At 37.5% G+C, this 12,413-nt stretch overlaps 1 protein-coding gene across 1 annotated transcript in view; it reads right to left on the reverse strand.

The window, feature by feature from the left end:
• LOC309708168 (uncharacterized protein) overlaps window positions 1-1,189 on the reverse strand; it is a 73,948-nt gene extending 72,759 nt beyond the window's left edge. Inside the window, exon 1 of the mRNA XM_082535957.1 lies at window positions 994-1,189. The gene's annotated coding sequence lies outside the window, so the exon portion shown is untranslated. The remainder of the gene's footprint in view (window positions 1-993) is intronic.
• Between the last annotated feature and the right edge of the window lie 11,224 nt (window positions 1,190-12,413).

The following is a 12,413-nucleotide window of genomic DNA, read 5'->3' on the forward strand; positions in this document are numbered from 1 at the left end:
AACAACAAACAAAAGGGACCGTATCTAAAGGATGTACAAAACTTATTTATGAAAAGAATAAAACCAAATAACAATGTCTTATCTCCCTAACTAACAAAAACATGAGAAAAGGGTAATCGAATAGAGTGAACTATAGACTGTATAAAAGATAGGACCATTGCAACTTTACTGCAGCACTTCACCCTTTCACATAGTCCCAGCTCTTCTCTGTCATGTTTTATGGTGCTGTAAATGTCTTCAGTTGGTGAAAGGTCTGGGCTGCTGGTGTCTTGTTGTGCTTGCTATGCATCCCTGACTCGTTTCTTCTTTCTGCATCAAGTAAGGAATGTAGTGAAAGTTCCCAAGAGGTTAAAAACACCACTGAAAAAATGCCATCAGACCTGAGTTGGGACACTTGGATTATGGAGCTTCTGGACCAAGAGAGTGGATGGGAGCATGTGTTTAACAAGTAAGAGTATAACGTCCCCCAAAATGTCCCTAACTAACAAAAACATGAGAAAAGGGTAATCAAATAAAAAGGCCGTCCACCCCTACATGCTCTTGTATAAAGAAACAAGTAACACAAAGCCTGCTGGTTGAGGTCCATGGCGGTGTCATCTTATATGTTGTCTCCAGGTCAAGCAGACAACATATAAGATGGATAGACAGACAGATTTCAAAATAGCCAGCTGGAATGTTAAGGGGTTGAATAACGGGATTAAGAGGAAGAAAATATTAACATATCTAAAGTTATCAAGAGTTTATATAGCCTTTATTCAAGAAATGCACATGTGCAAGTCAGAAGCCTTAAAACTTAAATGTTCCTGGGTAGGTAAAGTCTTTTACAGTCCTGGAACTGGTAAAAGTAGGGGAGTGTCGGTTCTGATTCATAAAGCAGTTAGCTTTGCTGAAACAAAAGTAATAACAGATAAGGGAGGTAGATTTATATTGGTTTATGGACAACTACTGGACACACCAATAATTTTATGTAATATCTATGCACCTAATGCGGACATACTCGCCTTTTTTCATAACCTGTCACAGTATCTTTTGGAATTAGAAGGTGCACAAATAGTGGTAGGAGGAGATTTTAATCAAATACTGGATCAAGACCTAGATAGATCACTTCCTAGGAGAGGCACAGAGAGTAAATCTGTAGTTGCCATAAGGCAGATGACCTCAGATTTAGGTCTGAATGATATTTGGTGGACAATGCATCCAGAAGGCAGGGAATATTCCTTTTACTCTCCGCCTCATAATGTTTATACTAGAATCGACTACTTTATTTCTGAAGCCTTAGTGAATAACTCTATAGATTCTAGTATTGGTAATATAGTATTCTCGGACCATGTGCCAATTTTTCTATGTCTTGGAAATATTTTACAGATACCTCAAAGCCGCAGATGGCATTTAAATGTGTCCTTAATTAAAGACTCTGGGTTTATTAAATTGATAAGAGATGAAATACAATTTTACAAACAGACAAATAATCGAGAGGACACTACATTGGCTACTTGGTGGGATGCTATGAAGGCATACTTAAGGGGGAGGATAATTTCTTACGCTTCCTTTAAAAAGAAGGCAGCTAACAAGAATATCATTACGTTAGAAGCCAAATTAAAGGCACTTGAGGCAGTACATTCCCATACAAAAGACAGAGTTACGTTGAATAAAATTGTTAAAGTTAAATATAAGTTGAATGTACTGTACAACAGAAAGGCAGAATACGCTTTATTTCGCATTAATCAAGCATATTGGGAAATGGGAGAAAAGCCGAGTCGTTTATTAGCATACCGTCTTAAACAGAAAGACAGTATGAACCATATCCCAGGCATACGACAATCACATGGGGTTATTTCAGCTTCTATTAGACATATAAATGATGGATTCAGGGCCTTTTACAATAATCTTTATTCTACACAAGGTAGTTTAGATGAACAGAAATTCGAAGCATTCTTTACTGATTTAAACCTGCCACAGCTTTCTACTACTGACCAGCAGATTATAGATGCTCCAATTACAGTGGAGGAGATTACCCATGCAATTAACAGTATGCCACTTAATAAATAATAATAAATTCCTGGTATTGTATTGGCGCATCTTTGTTCAATCGGTTATTCTGTTACTTTGCCACGTTACCTCTCGTGCTGTCGATGTTCAGTACAAGTCCATATGGCCGCTGTTTGACAAAAGTAAAGGTCAAAGGACATTTTTTTGGTTTATTCAGTCGTCATTGACAATAAAACTGCACATTAAGAACCCCAGTAATTGTGTCCTGTGTGGCTAATCATTTCCCAGGCTACATAATTTTGGTACCAGGAGTGGGGTGTGCAGCAGAAGGAGAGTTTTAGTTCACTAACTTATAACTGGCAGCACAGTGGCATGTTATTTCCTTTTTATTAAAAATACAAAAAAATACGGCAGTGGTGAAGACTACAGGGACTAACCATCACTGCGGGAGGACGTGCGGAGGTGGTGATTCTGCAGAGTTGCTGGTGCGGCGCTTGGAACAGAACCCATCTGGACCTGGCAATCTGATAGCAGCAAACAAGATTTGTCTTGTTCCTTGAACTGGACTTTTCCCATAGTATCCTTATTATAGCTAAACTATACTTAAGCTTGGACTGTGGACTGAATTAGAAGCGCCATTTCAAGTGCTCCAGATGCTGGGGATAAGGCCAGTGGTGGGGATTTATCCAGTCAGGGCCCATTAGAGCCGGCAGGACCAAGTAGGGCTCCAGATGATGAGATACAAAACCAGCTTCAGGAGCTGACGAGGTTGAGGGATGACCTTATCAGATTAACTGATGAAACAAGGGCTCAAAGGGACAGTGCTGGTCGTGCCCTTAACCGTTCATACATTTGTGTTCCACGTGAACGCCAGGTCCAAGTCTTTACAGGGGAATTGGGAAAGGACGGGAGGTCTGTTGAAGAATTTATTGAAGAGGTTGAAAGAGTGACGAGGTCCAGAGAACAGAGCACCGAGGAACAGTGTGATTTTATACTCTCATTGTTGCGTGGACCAGCACTTGAGGAAGTGAGGTTATGTATGACCCAGACCCAGGACCCTGACACTGAGTGCTTCCAAAATAAATAAAAATGTTGTCACCGTTAATGCAAATGTATGTGTCTTATATTACACACACTCTTTTTTTTTTAACAGAGGGCACTATAATTGTCAAAGAGCCTGCTGAGAGCATCACTTTGAAGTGTTAAACAGAAGGAAGTCCCCTGAGCAATGATGGATATGCTGGGATGTATCTGTATCATAATTTTACTGAACAGAATGAGGTGTACTTCAATAACAAAACTGTGGAGCGACCAAGACTCAAAGTCAGAATTTGGGTAAATGAAGCTTTCATGAATTACGAGATCACCATCATTAATCTGACCGTGGATGATTCTGGTGTTTACACTTCTGTCTACAAAGAATTGCTTGACAGGAGCGTTGACTCCAACGTCTACAGAGTTTTTGTGAGAGGTGTGTGTTTTTTTCTTCTATTTGTTAAAAACTCCACAATCTCATTGAGTAATTCACAATGCTTCAGAGTTGGCTAATTGCAGTGTACTGTATGCATGCATACAGTCCCATTTCCATCTTCAAGACATGATGCTTATCTTTTTCCTCAGCTAAGAAAGTGAAAAGTGCAGAAATGTCTAAGAATAGGAAGGAAACTTCCTTTACGCTTACCTACACAGTGATGATATTACACCTGAATGTGGTCATTTGATCTACAAGAAAGTCAGTTTCTCATAAGCCTAAACCTAAAGCTCACAACGTAGTCAATAATTATCCCCCTTGGAATGGGTTAAGGTCTATAAAAAGATTAAAAAGCATATAAAAAGTTACTGTATTAACACAAGTTTGGCACACCTACCCCTGTAGGTGTAGGACTCTTCATGTTAACATAATCTATTTATTTATTATTTTATTACTTTTTACAGTTTGTAAAATGATCTAAAAAGAGAATTTAACAGGTGGCATAGATAGAGGTGGATGGTATACACCCTTCTAGCTATCTGTATGACACATACAACGAGAATAGAAACATTTTTTTAGCTTTAGATGAGTTGTTCTTCAGTGCACATTGCATATTTATTGTTACAACATTCTAATAAAAGATGTACCCCAGAGTTATAGTGTAATTACAGGAAAACAACTAATTTGTTATAACCCATGTCTTCCTATATTTTCACAGGAAATGCATGTACAAACCGAGAAGAGCTCCAGACCACCGCAAAAAAGCGTTATCTACTACTGGTCTTAATCATCAGCACTGGTGTCCTCGGCATGCTGTTAGTCATAACATTCATCATATTCATCGTCCAGAGGGTAAGCTCATGTCCTTCTGCTTAAAATTAATCTTTTCTGGAATAAATCGTTTTGAAATCTGTTAAAATTGTTATACTACACACACACAATCACTGCAGTCTTGTTTTACTATTGACAGGTGAAACAATGGAGTAGCTGCAGGGCAATCCACTGATTTTGTAATCAAAGTTATACGAACACTGGTGTGCAACCTCCATCAGCTCCAGAGGAGTTTCCTTTGCAGTGCCGTTAAATCTAAGGATTTTCTTTTTGTTGTTGTTGATGTTGTTTTAACAATGTAGTAATTTCAATCAAAATAACTGAGACAAAATGTCAAACATTATCATGCTTAAGAGCTAAACAATCAATTCACTCCATGTGCACGACAATATCTGAATGGTGCAGAGAGATGACTACATTTAAGGATTTATAATCCTTTAGTTTGTATCTACCTAAAAGTTGTATGCCCTCCACCCCTATCAGAAATTATACATTAGCTCATTTATCTTTATATTATTACAGCAATTTATTTAATATGCTTATTCTTACTGGAAATTACTGCACTCCCCAGGAGGGAGCTCAGGCGCTCTGTAATCAGTCATCACTAAGTAATCAGAGATGACTCTGACATTAGCCCAGATCCTTTGCTTTGGGGACAAACAAAAAGACCTGTTTTAAAAGATTTTGGTGCATTGTAATTATGATTATTTTGTCACGATCCTGGGTCTTTTGACCCTGAGTTTTGAGTTTTAGTTTATTTCTATGTTTAAGTCATTTAGGTTTTCTGAGTTCATCTCTATTATGCTTAGGTTGCCGTTACAGTTCTTTGTTATTAGACTCCGCTTGTGTCTTCAGCCCTATGTTAAGTCTCCCTTGCCCTTCATGTGTTTCATGTCTGCATGTCTTTTGTCGTCAGGTTCGTGTAGTCATGTCTGCGTTTCATTATGTTTCCTGTTTTATTTTGAAGAGGTCCTGTGTTCAGTGTGTTTAGCTTTATGTTTCCCCTGTGATGTCGTTATTTTCATGTGTGTCAGCTGCTTCCCCATGTGTACCTACTACCCTCATTAGGGCGGGGCCATCTGCTGCGACTGGTTGGGGTGAAGGACGACAGGATGAAAGACATGCTGTGGAAGAGAGCCAGAGATTAATAACAAGTGTGATTCATCAGATAGGTCTGTTAACACATAGTGAGTGAGAAAGGTGACTGAAAAGGAAATACTCAATGCATCATGGGAATTCTCCAGCAGTCTACACCTATTGCAGCATAACTAAGGGGAGGATTCAGGGTCACCTGGTCCAGCCCTAACTATATGCGTTGGCAAAAAGGAAAGGTTTAAACCTAATCTTAAAAGTAGAAATAGTGTCTGTCTCCCAAATCCAAACTGGAAGCTGGTTCCACAGAAGAGGGGCCTGACCTGAAAATGCATGGATTTTTTGCGCGATCGTGTAAAACTATATCTTCAGTTTTTTCTCCACTTTGCCCACAAGAGGGCAGAGTTGTCATGGCAGCAAATATACAACATCATAACCACTCATATAAATGAGTGTAGAAACAGAGATAGTGATAGATAAATATGAACATAAATAGATAAATATAGGGATATAGGTATAAATATACATATAAATATAAAAGGTGTGTGTTTATGATTCCTTTTTTGGTTTATGCCTGTTAAACATAAAAGAGAAATCTTAACTCCATCTCAGATCAGCTCTGTGAGAAGGATGTTGCTGTTTTTCACTAGTGTATCAATTAATGTACTCAATATACCAAATATTTGGGCACTAGTATTAACCACATGTTTCCTGCTTTTATAAGTCTTTAATCCAGGAATAAAATCCCAGGGATTCATGTGGCTAAAATGACCATTTAATCCACATGAATCATTCTGCTAGAGAGGCTTTCTCACTAGCAGACTATACTGGAAAGCAATATTTATGAGTTGGTGTTCGAGTTAGACAAGGAGGATGAATTCAGTACTTTGTATCAATCCTGGAACTAAACGTAAATGTATCTTCTGGCTCCATTATGGCAGAATTCATGGTTTATACATGAAAAGAATTCCTACATGAATGAATAACTAACTATATGAATAGTTTTATTACTTTTTGGGATTCGTAGTAATAGCATGAATTAAAACTATTGTTGATGAATTGAGTTCCCCCTCTTTTGCTTTTTAATGCTTGGCATATTTATGTGTCTTATTTGTTTTATTGAGTTCTTTATACATTTGTAAACCTTTGTTTTATTTGTACACATTTTCAGAGTGTTACATAAAGCTACACGCTGTCTAAATGAGTGAATGTAATGAATGATTTAATCTCACAGGATGCACACATCATTGATCTACATCAAAAACCATACAGGAAACACTGCTTGTTGTCTGAACTGGTGCATAAGTATGCGCATTGTGTTTGAAACAGAGACTTTATGCTGTTAGTGCTGCAGAGATGGTACAACTCTGTTGGGCCATATTATTGATTTGTTATTATTGCTATTCAGGTATGTCCATTTACTTTTCTTATAATATTTTCTTGTGTTGGTATAGTTCAAGACTGCTTGGAACAATATTTACAAAATTATCAGACAAAGATATTTTTATCCATACTGACTTATTAATGTTGACGTTTATATATTATATTATATTATATTATATTATATTATATTATATTATATTATATTATATTATATTATATTATATTATATATTTTTACACCAACTAATCAGATATTTTGTCTTTTTTTTTAATAACAGAGAGCACTATAATCATCACAGAGCCTGGTGAGAGCATCACTTTGAAATGTTCCTCAGAAGAATGCCCCCAAAACAATAGTCGATATACCGGGATGTATCTGTATCATAGGTTTACTGAACAGAATGAGGTGTATTACTATATCAACCAGGTAAACAGCAAAGTTTCTGTGCGATCGAGATTCAAAGGCAGGATTGAGTCAAACGGAGCTCCCATGAACCACAGCATCACCGTGACTAATCTGACTGTGGATGATTCTGGTGTCTACACTTGTGTCTACACAGAATCAGTAGACAAAAGTGCTGAGTGCAAAGTCTACACAGTTTTTATAAGAGGTGTGTTGTTGTTTTTTACCCTTCTTCTTAAAAACTCTCTATTTTTATCCTGTAACTCGCATCTCTGTAGAGCTGGCCAAATGCAGGACATTGTCTGTTGAATATGCAAATCTATGCAATGTTTTGTAATCTTGAATTTTGTGAAGGTGAGAAATTGCAGAAATATCCAAGAAAAAGCAATATCATAACCTATGCAGTGGCGACATTACACTTGAATGTGATCTCAGCTTCTTTACAGCCAAAATTTAACTCCAATGGGCTAAATTATATAAATAAAAGACTCTTACTTTTATTATTGTCTTTCATATTGTTTTAATATTTCTTTCAGTTTTTAAAATGATGTGAAAAAGAAAATATCACTAGTCTACCAGTATTTTAATAATTTTTAATGTTCTTCTCTTTCTGGGTTTTTTATGGTTTCTGAGAATTATTTAACAAGCAGAAAATTTATTGATGGAAAAGTACAAAAGATTGTCGTGTAAATATTTTAAGGGCAGCTGCAAGATTTGAGACATTTGGTGTAACCTGCATTTTCCTTCATTTTGCACAGGGGTACATGTAGTGGAGAACTGTTCCTGTGAAAATACACCCAAGATACCCACGAGTGAGTTCAGTACACCGTTATTGGTTTTAAATAGCCAAATTTCTATGATTTTTTGCAGTTGGCTGCAAAATAAACAGGAGTTGTGGTTCTAATTTGACATAAATTAGTCCACCCTTATTTTTATTTTACTGCTTGCCTATATGATACATACAGTTTAGTTTTAGATGACCTCTCTTCAGGGTTTCAGAGAATTCTGTATTGCATTGCAAAGAGTAAAAACAGTACATTTAAAGATGTGCGACCAGAAAAAAAAAATGACAGCAAATTTCTTGTGTAGCTGCACTAAAATACCACAGCTTGTATAAGCAAATATCCAATTTTCCTATATTTTTCACAGCACATCCTGGACAAGATGACCAGCACATCTTGGTGTTGATCATCAGCATTGGTGTCTTGGGCGTACTGTTAATCGTAGTCTTCATCCAATTGATCATTCAAAAGGTGAGTTCAGTTCTGTCTGCTTAAAGGTTTTAAAGTAAGGTCATACTCTGCAAGCTATCATGTGCAGCAGTGGTTATTTTGTATAGCTGCAGATACAGTAAGTTTTCACATTTATCAGAATCACCGCAAATGCTTAGAACTGCTGTAATCATTATAAATCTTCTTGCCCTGAGTTCATGATAACATCTAAAACCACTGACTGCTCTGTTTGCATCTTAGAGTGCAGCTGCAGATGTTTGCACGCACACACACACACACATATATATGTATGTATGTATACAAACTTGTATACAAACTTTTTTGGTCTTTTACTACCAACAGGTGAAACAAAAGCGTAGTGACAACATAAGACCAAGACGTTCGATGCAAGAATCCAATGACGTTTACGAAGTCATGACCAAGAGTGACCTCTCCCCTGTCTCAGGGCACTAATCAAACTCAAGTCCCTATGAGTTTGATTAGTAATGCAGTCAAATGTTGTTGGCTCACTGAAGTCTCATGAAGTCATTTCAATCACAGGTCAAAATGTCAAACATTAATTTGTTTTTGGTTTTTTTTACATTTTTTAAACACTGGTTAATCGAAACCACTTGAATTATTTCAAATCATTCTTAGGATTGATCAGCATTATTTTCACTGTCATATTTCATTGTATAGTATTGGTCTATATTTGAATAATGAAGCACAAGTACTGCAAATAGATAAAGGAGTTGGTACACACAATCGTTTTTCTTTTTCTTTTCTTTTTTTTGCTTATTTAATAGAAAATAGACTATTGTGTTTAAAAATATACACTTAGTGTGTAAATAGATCTTCGGCCAATTAATGGATTCTCATGATTAATTAGAATTAGTCCATTAAAAAAAGATAGGAATGGGTATAGTTTTGCAGCTGAGATGGACATTGTTGAGATGGCCAAAGACCAACCATATACGTAGTACACCAAAACCAGAGGAGAAAGGGACGCGTAGACAGTTGCATGCCATGGAGGTAAGTTTTTAGTCATGTCTGCACTTTCAGAAGATATACAGTGGCTTGCAAAAGTATTCGGCCCCCTTGAACTTTTCCACATTTTGTCACATTACAGCCACAAACATGAACCAATTTTATTGGAATTCCACATGAAAGACCAATACAAGGTGGTGTACACGTGAGAAGTGGAACGAAAATCATACATGAATCCAAACATTTTTTACAAATAAATAACTGCAAAGTGGGGTGTGCGTAATTATTCAGCCCCCTTTGGTCTGAGTGCAGTCAGTTGCCCATAGACATTGCCTGATGAGTGTTAATGACTAAATAGAGTGCACCTGTATGTAATCTAATGTCAGTACAAATACAGCTGCTCTGTGACGGCCTCAGAGGTTGTCTAAGAGAATGTTGGGAGCAACAACACCATGAAGTCCAAAGAACACACCAGACAGGTCAGGGATAAAGTTACTGAGAAATTTAAAGCAGGCTTAGGCTACAAAAAGATTTCCCAAGCCTTGAACATCCCACGGGGCACTGTTCAAGCAATCATTCAGAAATGGAAGGAGTATGGCACAACTGTAAACCTACCAAGACAAGGTCGTCCACCTAAACTCACAGGCTGAACAAGGAGAGCGCTGATCAGAAATGTAGCCAAGAGACCCATGGTGACTCTGGACGAGCTGCAGAGATCTACAGCTCAGGTGGGGGAATCTGTCCATAGGACAACTATTAGTCGTGCACTGCACAAAGTTGGCCTTTATGGAAGAGTGGCAAGACGAAAGCCATTATTAACAGAAAACCATAAGAAGTCCCGTTTGCAGTTTGCCACAAACATGTGGGGGACACAGCAAACATGTGGAAGAAGGTGCTCTGGTCAGATGAGGCCAAAATGGAACTTTTTGCCCAAAATGCTATATGTGGCGGAAAACTAACACTGCACATCACTCTGAACACACCATCCCTACTGTCAAATATGGTGGTGGTAGCATCATGCTCTGGGGGTGCTTCTCTTCAGCAGGGACAGGGAAGCTGGTCAGAGTTGATGGGAAGATGGATGGAGCCAAATACAGGGCAATCTTGGAAGAAAACCTCTTGGAGTCTGCAAAAGACTTGAGACTGGGGCGGAGGTTCACCTTCCAGCAGGACAACAACCCTAAACATAAAGCCAGGGCAACAATGGAACGGTTTAAAACAAAACATATCCATGTGTTAGAATGACCCAGTCAAATTCCAGATCTAAATCCAATCGAGAATCTGTGGCAAGATCTGAAAACTGCTGTTCACAAACGCTGTCCATCTAATCTGACCGAGCTGGAGCTGTTTTGCAAAGAAGAATGGGCAAAGATTTCAGTCTCTAGATGTGCAAAGCTGGTAGAGACACACCCTAAAAGACTGGCAGCTGTAATCGCAGCAAAAAGTGGTTCTACAAAGTATTGACTCAGGGGGCTGAATAATTACGCACCCCACTTTTCAGTTATTTATTTGTAAAAAAATGTTTGGAATCATGTATGATTGTCGTTCCACTTCTCACGTGTACACCACTTTGTATCGGTCTTTCATGTGGAATTCCAATAAAATGGATTCATGTTTGTGGCTGTAATGTGACAAAATGTGGAAAAGTTCAAGGGGGCCGAATACTTTTGCAAGCCACTGTACCTATGTTTCACCAAGAAAAGGCTAAGGAAAGACAGCCAAAGTTAGCTTCACTGACTCCTCCAGAGAAAATAGATATAGATGTTTCTTACCTGGCTTATTAACAGCTGAGGTGAAACGTGGACTGACAGCCTACCCAGAGTGCCACCGTTTTTGAGGAGACTCAAGAGTAAAAGCATAAAATATTGCAAAATATTTAATTGACACATATTTTGTTTAATTTATTCTGAGTATTGATATTATTCAGAGTTAAAATATAGTTTGTGCTATTTGTTTTATTGATTTTGCAGACATTTTTACAGACCATTTTGGGGTACAGTCTATATTTACTCCCATCTAGCTTTGAAACTTTTACACGCAGTGACTTTAAACCCTATAGAAAATACTATGCTACAGTATCTTTTACCTACACTGCTACAGCATCAAGGTTATCAAACTATTTGTAACTGATTATGAGGCAAATACTTCTGAAGGCTAATGTGTAATAAAGCATCATTCTGATTATTTCATCTGTACAGTAACAAAGGAATGTAAATTCTATCTAATCTATTTCTTTCACATCTTTTCTAAAAGTGTTATTTAATTCAAATATTTCATATGTCACTCTTTTATCTCTGTTTGTTGTCTTTGTTGCCACACAAAAATTAAATTTGTGATGCTCTTTCTAGTGTCCTTGAGCCTTCCTGTCCAACTTCAACGTGTATTCTTCTAACATGGGAGTTTCCCCAGTTGACATAGTTCACCTCAGCCTGTCAGACTATAAAAACTGTTCATGTGCTCATGCTGTCTTTCATTTCCAGCATCTGATATATACAGTACTTTTCTAGTTCTAGTTTTGATTAGCTGACAGCCTAAACACTTTTTACAGCATGCAACACTCACACGCACACTCTCTCTCACACATTCCTGAGCTCCACACCGATTTATAGTTTTGTGTTAACCTACCTTTGAATAAAGTACATTTGTTTTAGGGAAATCTCTTGCCAGATTCTTACAAGATTCATGGTAGAACATTATACTGCAGGATTGTATATTAATAAAATGCTTTTATTACTTAAAATTGTATTCAGAATATTATTCAGGCCGCATTGCTTTTACTTGTAATAGACGCTTAATTATTTTTAGGCTTATTGGGTTTGACTATGTGGTTCAACCAAAACTCCCAATGTGGTCCTAACACCAGCTGTGACACATCCAACCACAAGAGAGCAGCATTTCACAGCACTTCAACATACTTCTCATATTCATGGCTGATGTTAATGTATATCGTGTCTTCCTGAGTGATCGTTTAAACATGACTGCATTTAGACTGGTTTAACTCTACATAAAAAGGAGAAAATGTGAGTTTTGGTAGGTCAGAAAAATAT

This window comes from Aulonocara stuartgranti (genome assembly GCF_965226115.1).
Source record: "Aulonocara stuartgranti genome assembly, chromosome: 6".
NCBI lineage: Eukaryota > Metazoa > Chordata > Actinopteri > Cichliformes > Cichlidae > Aulonocara > Aulonocara stuartgranti.